The sequence below is a fragment of the Ctenocephalides felis genome, unplaced genomic scaffold (assembly GCF_003426905.1).
Source record: "Ctenocephalides felis isolate EL2017-DRISC unplaced genomic scaffold, ASM342690v1 CF-g0.4_SCAFFOLD_00845, whole genome shotgun sequence".
Taxonomy (NCBI): domain Eukaryota; kingdom Metazoa; phylum Arthropoda; class Insecta; order Siphonaptera; family Pulicidae; genus Ctenocephalides; species Ctenocephalides felis.
Window position 1 is genome coordinate 6,350,261 of NW_020536999.1, and position 13,959 is coordinate 6,364,219.

Sequence of the window (13,959 nt, forward strand, 5' to 3'; positions counted from 1 at the left end):
AGACTTTAAGAATTAAGATTTTTGTAAAATTGGGACCTTTTTAAAAAATGGTACTTTTAACCTAGTAAGATATTTCCCAAATTAGAACTTTCTCCCAAGTATGAGCTTTCCCAGTTTGAATTTTTCCTAGAATTTTCCAATTTTTCCTAGTATGAACTTTCCCTAGTATGAATTTTCCCAAATTGGAACTTTCTTCCTAATATGAATTTTTCCCAGTATGAACTTTACCAATTTGGAACTTTCTCCCTAGTATGAACTTTCCCAAAATAGAACTTTCCAAATTTGAACTTTCCTAGTATGAACGTTCCCTAATATGAATTTTCCCAAATTGGAACTTTCTTCCTAATATGAATTTTTCCTAGTATGAATTTTCCCAAATTGTAACTTTACAAGTTTGAACTTTTCCTAATCTATCTTTAGTATGATTTTTCCCAAGTTTGAACTCTCCAAAATTAAAACCGAAAATTTTCCGAAATTCAAACTTTTGGGACTTAAGAAAAATATTGAGATTTTAAAAGAAGACTTTTTTCTTTTTAATTACAATGTTTATTACAACTGTTAAATAGTTAACATCTAGTAATATTGATAAATAATAACATAAAAGAAGACTTGAATCTTTTTTTAAAAAATGAGACTTTTAAAAAAATTGAGGCTTTTAAAAAAGCCGAGACTTAAAAAATTGAGACTTTTAAGAAAACAGAGCCTTTTAAACAAAATGAGACTTCTAAACAAAACAAGACTTAAAAAATTAAGGTTTTTTAAAAAAAATCGCGAATTTTCTAAAATTGAGACTTTTGAAAAAAAAATTAGGAACCTTAACAAAAATTGGGATTTGAAAAAATGGGACTTTTGAAAAAAAATTGGGACTTTTGAAAAAAATTGGAACTTTTGAAAAATTGAGATTTTTGAAAAATTGAGACCTTTAAAAAATTGATATCATTAAAAATTGAGACGTTTGAAAAATTTACCCCTTTAAAAAATTGAAACCTTTAAAAATTGACTTCTCAAATAATTGGGTTTTCCAAAAATTGAGATTTTTTTTAAAAAAATAAGAATTTTCAAAAATTAAGATTTTTGTGAAATTAAGACTTTTTTTTAAAAAAAACGGAACTTTTAAAATATAATTGAGACTTTTGAGAACATTGAGACTTAAAAATTTGAGTTATCGAAAATTGAGATTAGAAAAAATTATGACTTTTACAAAAATTGAGACTTTTAAAAATTTGAGTTTTGAAAAATTGAGACTTTTAAAAATTTGAGCATTGAAAAATTGAGACTTTTGAAAAATCGTGTTTTGAAAAACTGAGACTTTTAAAAATTTGAGTTTTGAAAAATTGAGACTTTTAAAAATTGAGACTTTAAAAATGACACATAAAAAATGAGACTTAAAAAAATTGAGACTTGAAAAATTGAGACTTTTGAAAAATGTAGACTTTTCAATTAATTAGATTTTTCAAAAATTGAGACTTTTACAAACATTGAGACCTAAAAATATGAGACTCAAAATAAATGAGGTCAAAAAATTGAGACTTTTACAAAAATTGAGACGTTTAAAAAAATTGAGACTTTTAAACATTTGAGTTTTGAAACATTGAGACTTGAAAAAATTGAGACTGTTAAAAGTTTGAGTTTTGAATAATTGAGACTTGAAAAAATTGAGACTGTTAAAAGTTTGAGTTTTGAATAATTGAGACTTAAAAAAATTGAGATTTTTACAAAAATGGAGACTTTTAAAAATTGAGACCTTTAAACATTTGAAAAATTGGAACGTGAAAAATTGAGACTTGATAATTTGAAAAATTTGAGTTTTGAAAACTGAAACTTTAAAAAATTGAGACTTGAAAATTTGAGTTTTGAAAAATTGAGACTTAAAAAAAATTGGTACTTAAAAAATTTGAGCCTTGAAAAATTGAGACTTTTAAAAATTTGAGTTTTAAAAAATGGAGACTTAAAAAAATTGAGTTTTAGAATATTGAGACTTTTAAAATTTTGAGTTTTAAAAAAATGAGAATTAAAAAAATTGAGATTTTACATAAATTGTGGCTTTTAAAAATTTGAGTTAGTGGATTTAAAAGTCCACTTTTGTTGTCATCTGCAAAAAAAATACATTACATAATATTTTTATTTTTTGTTTTTACATCGACCTTATTTTAACGCGAACCCAAAGAAATTATTGGAGGAATGGAGGAAGACAATTGGCAAACGAATGATGTTGGCAAAACATCAAAAATTTGAAGTAACGAGCGAAGATCTATGAAAGGACCATTTGTCTTATTGGATAATAAATTTTTACCAGGTCTAAAATATAAACCCTTTTGAAGTAAAACTTCTTTAGGCGCGACATGGGTGTAAATCCGTACAAATGCAACGGAAATTGTTACGGCTGGTTCAAGTGAGAGTCATTCGCTCGTATTTAATAATATTGATTCCAATAATCATGTCGGATGTCAAACTTGTCAAAAGGTATTAAATTCGGGTAAAATTCTCACTTTGTGTAAGTTTAACGGGTTTGTATTTCCACCTATACCAAATTATCTACCTAAACTAGATACTGTATCTGAAAGATTAATTTCACCTAAGTTGTGTTTCATGCAAATTAGACAATTGCGACATGCAAATGGACAATTTGGAATGTTTGGCCAAATTATAAATGTGCCTGTTGACGTTAATAATATGGTTAATTTATTACCTCGTAATACCGATGATGATCATTGCATTAACGTTCACATAAAAAAGAAAATGATTCATAGATCAAGCTATGTGCAGTGCTTGATAAATAAAACAAATATAAAAGTATGGCTTCAATTTTTTTAGGCAAGACGGATATTACAGCTGTTCAAGGAATGAGATTATATCGTCAGCAAAAAAGTAAAAAAATACATACAGTAAATGAATGTATGTTAATTTTAATTACATGAAGTTCTTCAAACGCAATTATTACATAATGAGTGAAGTGCGAAAACAATATTTGTTTGGGCGTTGTTTAACATAATCCACTGTGTGAACGAATATTATAGAACTTATTAATCAGCTAATTACTTTAAACCGATCATGTCATATTTCAAGTATGACCTTGATTACAATATTGTTTGTAAATATTGTACATATTTTTAATGCTATTATAAATATATAATTTATAATTTATCAGTATATAAATGTGTATAATGGTCGACACTAATAAATGTGTGCACCGCGAGTGTTACCATATTACTAATAAACATTATTCAAAATTGTTATATGATGTATTTATTTTCACTTAAATGCCATCTTGTACAGTAGTAAATAAGTTGTACTTCAATCGCGTGTGATCCTTACGCGCACTCGTTTTTTTTTTCAGAACATTTGGTTTCCGATAACACCATATTTGTGCAATTTGGCTGTTCTTTTTTCACTTCTTGGCTTGGAGTGTTTTGGAAACTTTATGGTCACTGATGAGGGCACAGAACACGTCAAGGTAAAGTGAAATTGATTCACAAAATTAAATCTACTCCATGTGTTCTTTATTTTTTTCAGATGATGATCGCCCTCCTGATTCTCCTAGGTTCGATCTATTTCTCAAATATGCGAAAATTGGCAAATGGTTATTCCGGTGGATGCAATATGTTCTCGCAAACTGCATATGGGCCATCAATCGATAAACAAACTTGCTGGGACGAATTTCATGAAGACGATTCTACTTCTATGGTAGACAAAGCGTCGCAGAGCCATCTGGCGATGGACAACATAGTATCATGATGGAACAGAAGGAAAACAAAGATTTGGATTTGGATGTTTCGAATTTGGGAGTCCACCAGGATGGTGGTTTATGGATTTTTTTATTTTTCTAAATAAACGTCAACAAATGGCATAAGTGCAGAAACTGCATTTTATTTATCATTCTAAATTATATGGTTTCGACACTAACAATAAGTCCAAAGATAAAAAGATAATATTTTTTCCTTCCACATGGAAAAAACTGGTCTTAACAATAGGACTTTGCAAAATGTGGACTTTCCAAATTCAGTACTTATTGAGACTTATGTTTTTGATATCAGGACTTTACCGTATCAAGAGTTTCCAAAATTGAAACCTTTCTAAAATACCTAATTATCTTCCAAATTCAGGACTTTTCAATCCAACGTCGGTTGGATAAGTCAGGATATTACAATATCAGAATTTTCCAAAAACGGTACTATCCGACTGCAATGTTTTCCAAATATGATACTTTCCAAATTTTGAACTTTCCCGAGTTCGAAATTTCTCAAGTTTGAACATTCATAAGATTGAACATTCACAACTTTAAACATTCCCAATTTGGAACTTTATTTATTTATTAATTTTACAAGCCGTCGGTATAATAATATTATAATAAGGCTCAAGTCAATATTTTACAGGTTTAATATAATTGAATTAATTATTAGCTATTTTATTACTTATTTATTTATTAACTATAAACTTATTTATATTTAGTTAATTTTAATTATTTTTAAATATAACTATAGTTTGTTTGTTGCAAGTATTTTTTAAAAATTTAATAAGTATTTTAATAAGCTTAACAAAATTTGTTTTTACAAATTTTGTTTACTAAATTGGAACATTCTCTCCGTATGAATTTTTCAAAGTTGGAACTTTCCAAGTTGGAACATTCCAAGTTGAAACTTTCCAAATTGGAACATTCTCATTATGAATTTTTTCAAGTTGGAACTTTCCAAGTTTGACCTTTTACTAGTATAAATTTTCACAAATTGGAACTTTCCCAAGTTCAAACGCTCCAAAATTAGAACTTTCTAAAATCTAAAGATTTTGGACTTTAAAAACAATGGGGCTTTAAAAAAATGAGACTTTTCAAAAAATTATTTATATTGAGACTTTAAAAAAAATTGAGACTTTTCAAAAATTGCGACTTAAAAAATTGAGGTTTTTAGAAAAAAATCAGAATTTTCATAAATTGAAACTTTCGAAAAAATTGAGACTTAAATATTGAGACTTTTGAAAAAAAAAATGTATGAGACTTTTCAAAAAAATGAAGCTTTTCAAAAATTGCGACTTTTTAAAAATTGAGATTTTTTAAAATTTGGGACTTTTGAAAAAATGGGACTTTTGAAAAAATGGGACTTTTGAAAAAATGGGACTTTTGAAAAAATGGGACTTTTGAAAAAATGGGACTTTTGAAAAAATTGAGATTTTTTAAAAATCGAGATTTTTAAACAAATTGCGATTTTAAACAAAATGTTTGAGACTTTTAAAAAAATGCAATTAAAAAACAAATAAAACTATAAAAAAATTAGGCTTTACAAAAATTGTGATTTTTCAAAAATTGTGATTTTTTCAAAAATTGAGACTTGAAAAATTGAGACTTTTGAAAAATTGAGATTTTCAAAAATCGAGACTTAAATAAATTCCGATTTTTAAAAAAAATATTTGAGACCTTAAAAAAGATGCAATTTCAAAAAAATATTAAATGAAACTATAAAAAATTAGGCTTTTCAAGAATTAAAGTTTTTTAAAAATTGAGATTTTAAAAAAATTGGGACTTTTGAAAAAATGGGACTTTTGAAAAATGGGACTTTGAAAAAATGAGACTTTTGAAAAATTGAGATTTTTTAAAAAAATAAACTTAAAAAAAAATAAGGCTAAAAATTGAGACAGCAAACTGCAAATACACTAAAATTAAATTTAAAAAAAACTCTACTGACTAGCAAACCGAGTTTCTGACTAAATAAAAATAAAAAAGACTCTACGCATTGAAATAAAAAAAACTCACTGACGAGCAAACTGAGTCTCGGATTTCTGGCAAGAAAACTGAATCTCCTGAATAAAAATAAAAAAGGAGTCTACTGACGAGCAAATTAAAAATCTGCTCAAGAAAAAAATGAAATTGTGTTCCTTTTGTAGCAGTCTATGTCTCTGATCTAAAAAAAATTATTTCGCCTGTCAGTAGAGTCCTCTTTTCTTCACGATTCTTCTTCAATATCACCAAACGATGTAGATGTTCTTTAGAATCCATGTTTCTGATCCATGAAAACATTTTACCTGGCTAAAAGAGATTCATTTCCATTCCATTTAGAAGTCGATTGGAATCTATAAATATATTTTCCCAATCCCAAATAAGTTACCGGTGACAGCTGACATCTTTAGTGCATTTAAATCGTGTTTATGACTTTGAAACGATTTTAAAACAGGAACAAGAAAAATATACATACACATGTTTCTAATTGACTGTGACGACATCATCGAGAGAGGAATTACAGGAAAAGAATTGGATCTAATTTTGGAACAATCATTCTTATTAGACTCTATTAGACAGGTTTTGCTTACTGGCCAAAATATTTTTTTCTTTCCCAGTAGAGTTTTTACCCTAGTCTTTACCCTAGTCAAACTTAAGTTTACTCGTCAGTAGAGTCCTTTTATTGTTTTATATCTAGATTATTCAGTTGCAATTCAGGAGATTCAGTTTGATCGTCAATAGAATTTTTTTTGAATTTGTGAATCGTCAGTTCACTTGCCAATAGATTTAATTTTAATCATTTTGTTTATTGGTATAGTTTCTTCCTTACTTGCAATAAGAAGTTATAGTTTGTTCATTAATTAAATGATTTATTGTTCGAATTAATATAAAATTAGCAAATCGGATTTTCTGTCAAAATAATCTTTTTCTTCAGAAAGTTGAAAATGTTTTGTACGCGCAAAGCACCATGAACCGAGCATGTTGTAAATTTATTTGTGGATTTCAAGGTGAATTTTACGTAAATTTTGTATCCGAAGCGATTTCCTGTTTATCTTAGGATGTGTATATATACATATATAAATATATAAATATACATATATATACTTAAGTAAATACACGTTTTTGAATAAACCAGTTTCAACAAACCCTTATATTTATTGCCAATTTGCAATATGTGGATTTGGGACATATTTCTAAATTTCTTAAATATCTCAAAAGTTTTGTCCAGGACACTCTTTTTTGGTAAGTTTAGCAGAAACTAGATGAAATATACTATAATTCCATGTAGTCTGTCGTAAACACTCCCATTTAATTTTTCTAATAAAACCAACGTGAATCATCATAATATATTTTACCAATTTGCAATATGTGGATTCCGGACATTTTCCTAATTTCTTTATGTATCTTGAAAGTTTTGTTCAGAACACTGCTTTTTAATTAGATTAGCAGAAACTAGATAAAATTTACTAAAATTCTATATAATCCGTCTTATACACTCTTATAGAAAAAGTTTGAGAAAAAAACAGTGTGATACACGCTTATATTTTGCGAATTTGTATTATATGGATTCTGGACATTTTTCTAAATTTCTTCATGTAACTTGAAAATTTTGTACATGACACTTTTTTAATAAGTTAACAGGAACTAAATAAAATTTGCTATAATTATAAAAGTCCATCTTACAGAACACTCCTACAGAAAAATTTTGAGAAAAAAACAGTTTGACACACCCTTATATTTTACGAATTTGCAGTATAAGTATTCTCTACATTTTTCTAAATTTCTTTTAAAATCCCGAAAATTTTGTTCCAAACACTCTTTTTTCATTAGCTTATCAGAAACTAGATAAAATAAACTTTTGTTTGATAAGAATATTTTATATAGACTATTATTTGTATTGACTATATTAATTGTGAATAGAAATAGTTTGAACCCTCGCCCTTAGATTTTGTGCAAAGAATTGGAGCAATTTTCCACATTTTGTCAAATATCTCCAAAAATTTATTACAGAAACTTTTTTCTTGTCAGCTTAGCAGAAACTAGTTAAAATTTACTAAAATTCTTTATAAACAATATTATACACTTTGATACAAAAATTTGGAAAAATTTTAATACGCCCTAGTGTATTTTGCATATTACAAAATATGTATTCGGTACAATTTTGCACATTTCTTCAAAAAACACGAAAAATTTATTCTAAACACACTTTTTTAGTTAACTTAGCATAAACTAGATAAAATTAACTACAGTTCATTATAAACAGTTTTATATACTCCGATACAAAATTTTTGAATAAATCCAGTACGAATCGCAATAATGTATTTTGCAAGTTTTCAAATATATGAAGAAATTCCGGACATTTTTCTAAATTTCTTCAAATATCTCAAGCATTTTGTCCGAATTTACTCTTTTTTAATTAGCTTAGCAGAAACTAGATAAAATTTTTAAAAATTGCATATTCTCCGTCTTATACACTCCGATACAAATATTTTGAATAAAATCAGTACGAATCGCCCTAATGTATTTTGCAAATTTCCAATACGTATCACGAGAGATCTGGACGTTTTTCTGAAATTCTTCAAATATCTCAAAAATTTTGTCCAAGACACCCTTTTTCAAGCAGCTTAACAGAAACTAGATAAAATTTACTAAAAACACATATAAACTGTCTTATACACTCTGACACAAAAAAATAGAATAAAACCAGATGAAAACCTAATGAATCTTGCAAATTTACAATATATGGAATGATTCCACACATTTTTCTATTTTTTTTAAATATCTCAAAAACTTTGTCCAGGATACTCTATTTTCGTTATCTTAGCAGAAACTGGATACAATTTACTAAAAATCCTTTCTAAACTATCATATACACTCTGACACAAAAAATAGAATTAAGCCAGGACGAATGTAGCCCTAATGTATTTTACATATATACAATAAATGGATTCGGGACATTATTTAAACTTTTTTAAATATCACAAAAATTTTGTCCGGGACACTCTTTTTTAGTTAGCTTAACAGAAACTAGATAAAAATTACTAACATCCCATACATACTTTCATATATACTCTGACACGAAAATTTTGAATAAACCCCGTACAAATCACACTGGTATATTAGGTTGTCAAATATCTCCCTTCCGCTTTTTTGCTCTTGGTTTATAATACAAAAAGGCGGAAGGGAAATATTTGACAACCTAATATTTTACCAATTTGCAATATATAGTTTCCGGACATTTTCCTCAAATTCTTCAAATTTCTCAAAAACTTCTTCCCGGACTCTCTTTTTTAGTTAGCTTAGCAGAAACTAGATAAAATTTACTTTTACTCGTGTTCCTTTTACTATAATTAAATAAGTTTGAAATGATGAAAAGTTCATTGGCTTTGGCATTTCGAAACCAAAACGAAAATGTTTTCGAGGCCATGACGATATATAGAATACACTGAATGTAAAATCCGAAAATAGATAAAGACACTCCGAAACTTATACTGTACATTATATGTAGATCTGTAGAACGATAATAGTCTTAATCGTATTAAAAAAATACACATACATGTTCCAAATTTGGTCTCAAACGATTCAGAATTACTTGAGGAAACATAAAATTAGCAAAATGGATTTTCTGGCTAATAAGTATCTGAATAAATAAATATGTTTTAAATCAAATAGTTTTATGAGTGCCATTTCCACCAAAATTAAAATTAATCGTATTTCATCTAGAATTAACTTGTTTCAAGAGATTTCAAAATATCATGCAAATTGGAGCACAGTAAAAAAGTTCACAGGTTACAACCTTTTTTTCTCTCCATTTACTGCACTAATTACCAATAAATAATTTAAAATAAGAGTCTATTATATATATATATATATATATATATATATATATACTAGCTAATCCGGCAAACGTTGTTTTAACATAAAAAATATGCCTAAATTGTTAAAAAATTAATAAAAGCATTAAATTGAAAAATAGTGAATGTCAATTTTATATATCCAATATGCACTTAATTTATAAATGTCAAAATATTTCCTTCTTGGTCCATAATTAATATAATATGATAATATTTATTTTACAATAATGTTTTGTATCTATAATTTGCTTGGCAATATTGCCTATAACATAACTTGGAATAATTAATTTCTCTGCTTCTTATTGAAGTAAGCCGTTAAACATTTTTTTTGTGAAATGTCATAATTTTGTTTATGATTAATTTTAAATTCAATATGCCGCTTTTTTATTGTGATCTATAATGCTTTGATAAAGTTTTGGTTTCCGAAATAATTTGGTAAGCTAATCAATTAAATCTAAATCGTATTTCTATTTATATAATTATTTTCATAAATACTGACAAATGACATTTAATTTTTTTACATGTCAACATTTATTCAAATTTTTGAGCATTGATTTTTAATTAGATTTAAAACTATAAATAGTGATTTTGAATATAGCATTTCATCAAATTTGGATTTAAATGTTGGATATTTCTATATATGTACATGTTTTTGAATTTTATTTTTTGAAATGTCAAATTTTTGTTTCAAAAATTATATATCGAAGTTACCTTAAATTTTGACATTTGTTATTTTAGTGTTTTGTTTTTTTTTTTGGTCATTTTTTGTCAAAATTTTTAGAAATTTATAAAAATTATATATTTATATTTCAAATTTACTTTTCAAAATTTCCTATAACCTAAGTTGGATATATATACACACGATGAGCCATTAAAATTTAAAATCGGTTCAGTAGTTTGGGCGTCCATCGCGAACCAACATCGTGACACGAGATTTATATATAAATATATATATATATATATAGGATCTTTTATCTATTATTCTGTGATAAACGAGTCTAGCTCGCTTATGCAACATAATAAATAAAGAGCTCTCAGGTTGCATTTTATTTATTTCAACATAAATGAACACTTGAACTCTTTCCGTCTGTGATTTATTTATGATACAAGTAGGAGTTTCAACATCTATCAGGAATTTTTATTATGATACCGACGTTGCACTAAAATAACTACGGATATAATATATAAATATACTAGATGACCCGACAGACGTTGTCCTGTACCCATGTCTACAATTCACAAGTTCCAATTTTTTCAATAACCTGTACTGATATTTACCAATTAGTTAAAAATTATTTTATTTTTTTACACTACAGTCTATACCGAAATGTATATACATCCATATGGGTGATCTTAAATGTACAACTGCTTTAAATAAAATGATGAGCCTCAGAACCCACACTTAACTCTTGAGATGTAGATGTAGATGTATAAATAAATGATTTTTTGTTTATTCACGACTAAAACATCGATTTTCCAAATTTATCACACAAAAATTCATCGTCTGCCTTTGTGATTAATAGCACAATATATACGTATTGGAAATTGCAGTCTTTTAAATTGTATAACAAATTCAAAAAAAATTAATATATAGCATTCGCGATAAACGTACAATATCACCTTGAATGTTTCTACCCAAAACAATTGCTTCAAAAATATAGCCTATGATTTTTATAATTACGTACCATATTTTAACTGGCTTTTAGTAATTTACGATCTAAATTAAATTTTTTTCACTAATAGTTCAATATACATTATTACTTAAGTTTATATTTGAAGTGAATTAATTTATCAAATCCTGTTCGCATGTGCTCTAATCAACCTACGATCAACAAAATTATTGCGGTAAATGGAGAAGAAAAAAGCGTGTGTCGGAAATAGGCTAATATTTATCTTAAGTTCAGAAGTGAAAACAATTTGCACTCCTTCACCACCCACTGGATTAATTGAATTATAACTCTTTTAATTCTGATTTTATCAGTACTTGCAATACACTATTTTAAAGGTAGTTAAATAAGCTTACAGCTTTCTCTATCATAAATTTTACCGAAACTTCTCTTATTTTGAAATTGCAAAGGATTGAAGGACTCGAAAGACACTCTGGTTGGACACTATCAATATTTGTGTAACAGAAAATTCAAAAAAAGCAATAATTGGTCAGAAAAAGACCTTGAATTTTCATTTATATACCTTTATACGTATCTTTTCTTTTTTTAAATAGATTTTTTTTCATGAAATCATGAGCTTTTTGGAAATCCTTTGCACTAAAGTTTTGGTAATTTCTAGAATCGGTCAAGATCTCTTAAACCAAGTTGATTCTAGAGGGAATACGATCATTTTACACGCAGAAGTACTCATTTTAAAGCCTATTTTGAGTACTAAAAAACCCCATTTTCATATCTAGCCTAATATTGTTCCTAGAATAATTGATGGAACACCAATTTATTATTTTATTATTAACAAACTTCAGAAAGATTTATCAAAATCCGGATAATCGTTTAGGAGAAGTATTCTTTAATTCATCATTACAGAATAATTATATATATATATATATATATATATATATATATATATATATATCATAAATCTAACATAATATCCTATGCTATATTAGGATACAAAATTTTAATTTGATTACCACTGAATGATGGCTAAGATACTAGCCGAAATGTATGGATTTTAAATAAATAAACTTAAAAAAAACTCTCATACTATTTTTATTGATGTTTCGCCCGAATATTAAACTCAAATTAAACATATATATCAACATCAAATTCAAGACTATTCAAATATATATATATTTATATATATAATAATCCAAGTTTTACACTTGGCACAGAAAATGACTTTATGTATAATTTTGCGATATTTTAGCATTTCTTTAAGTTTTGCACTGATATAAATTTGAACGAGTGCCAAATCATGAGATCCAAGAGCACATCCTTGTTATGTTAATAAAAAATAAATAAATGAGTAATATAAATATAAATACATGATAATTGATGGATATTTTATAAGCATTTATAATTATAATGAGATAAAATATTGTTTTTGAAACAATAATAGAATTAATACAAATACATATATGTAATTGTATGCTCGGTAAACATGGCTGTATTTTTTTATTATATGTATATATATATATATATATATATATATATATATATATATATATATATATATATAAGTTATAAGAAATAGTAAGATATCGAGTTAGTTGTGTTCTAAGAATGTAGCATCTATTGTTAAATAACCAAAAAGTTATCAATAAGTAACAAATCTGTAGATATAATTTCAATAGTAAAGTCTTTACGTCAAACAAAGTGTTACTACTTTATTCGTTTGAAAATCTTCAATTCAATTTAATTTCTATATTTATGCTCTTTTTGGAAACTAATTCTAGAGTGTAAGAATATGAACTTTCTTAATTTATTACAAAGAAAAGAAATTTCTTGTTGTAAAAATCCTGGAGCAGACTAGTGAACCAGCATGAACAATATCAAAGACTGATATTAATCGAAAGTAGACTTTGTAAACAGTTTGATGAAATTACATAGAAATTGTCTTCTACAAACTCTTAACATCCAACTTAACAATCCATTCTGATGCATTAAATAAATGCAGTTGGAGTAACCAGCTCCAATTGCTAAATCGAAACTGTTGTATTCCATTATAGGGGCAAAAATTATTGAAGCTCGATTGGGATGTTTTGCCAAATCAACAATACAGACCTAACCTCTTGCACAATCTGATTACTTTATGTTTCGATTTACAAAACTCCTTGAATGATACAAATTTCTATAATGTTAAATTGTACCTGTTACAGTTTTTTTGGTAATGAAGACCATAAGTTTTATGAACATGGCTGCTTGAAAGAATATGAAAAGTTGTGATCAAAGTAGAAAATATTTTTTAGAATACAATACCATGTGCATTTTCATATTTTTACATCCTTAGCCATAAATTTAAAAACAGTACCTAAATATGAACAACAATACATTTAGATTACATGCTAAATCTTCATAATAAGATGAACGAATTATAAATTTTACATACCTTCATATCAAGTAGAACAAAAAAAACTATTTTACATACAAATTAACTATTGAATACACATTACAGTACTATAATACAACATGGAGAGTATTTTAATTTACATTTTGCACTTTAATAAACATTTCACTGTGTTTAAACAATTATTTAAAAATGCACGAAAACATTAACAGCCATTTTGACAGTTCGTTCTATTAAGCAAGAAGCGCAGCTAACTTCATTGTACTTATGGAGCTGTCAAAATAATTATTAATATTTAAGTTAATATATTGATGTTAATATATTAATTATAAATGCATATAATACTCTTCTTTTATCTATGATTACAGATGTTTGTTCGGAGAT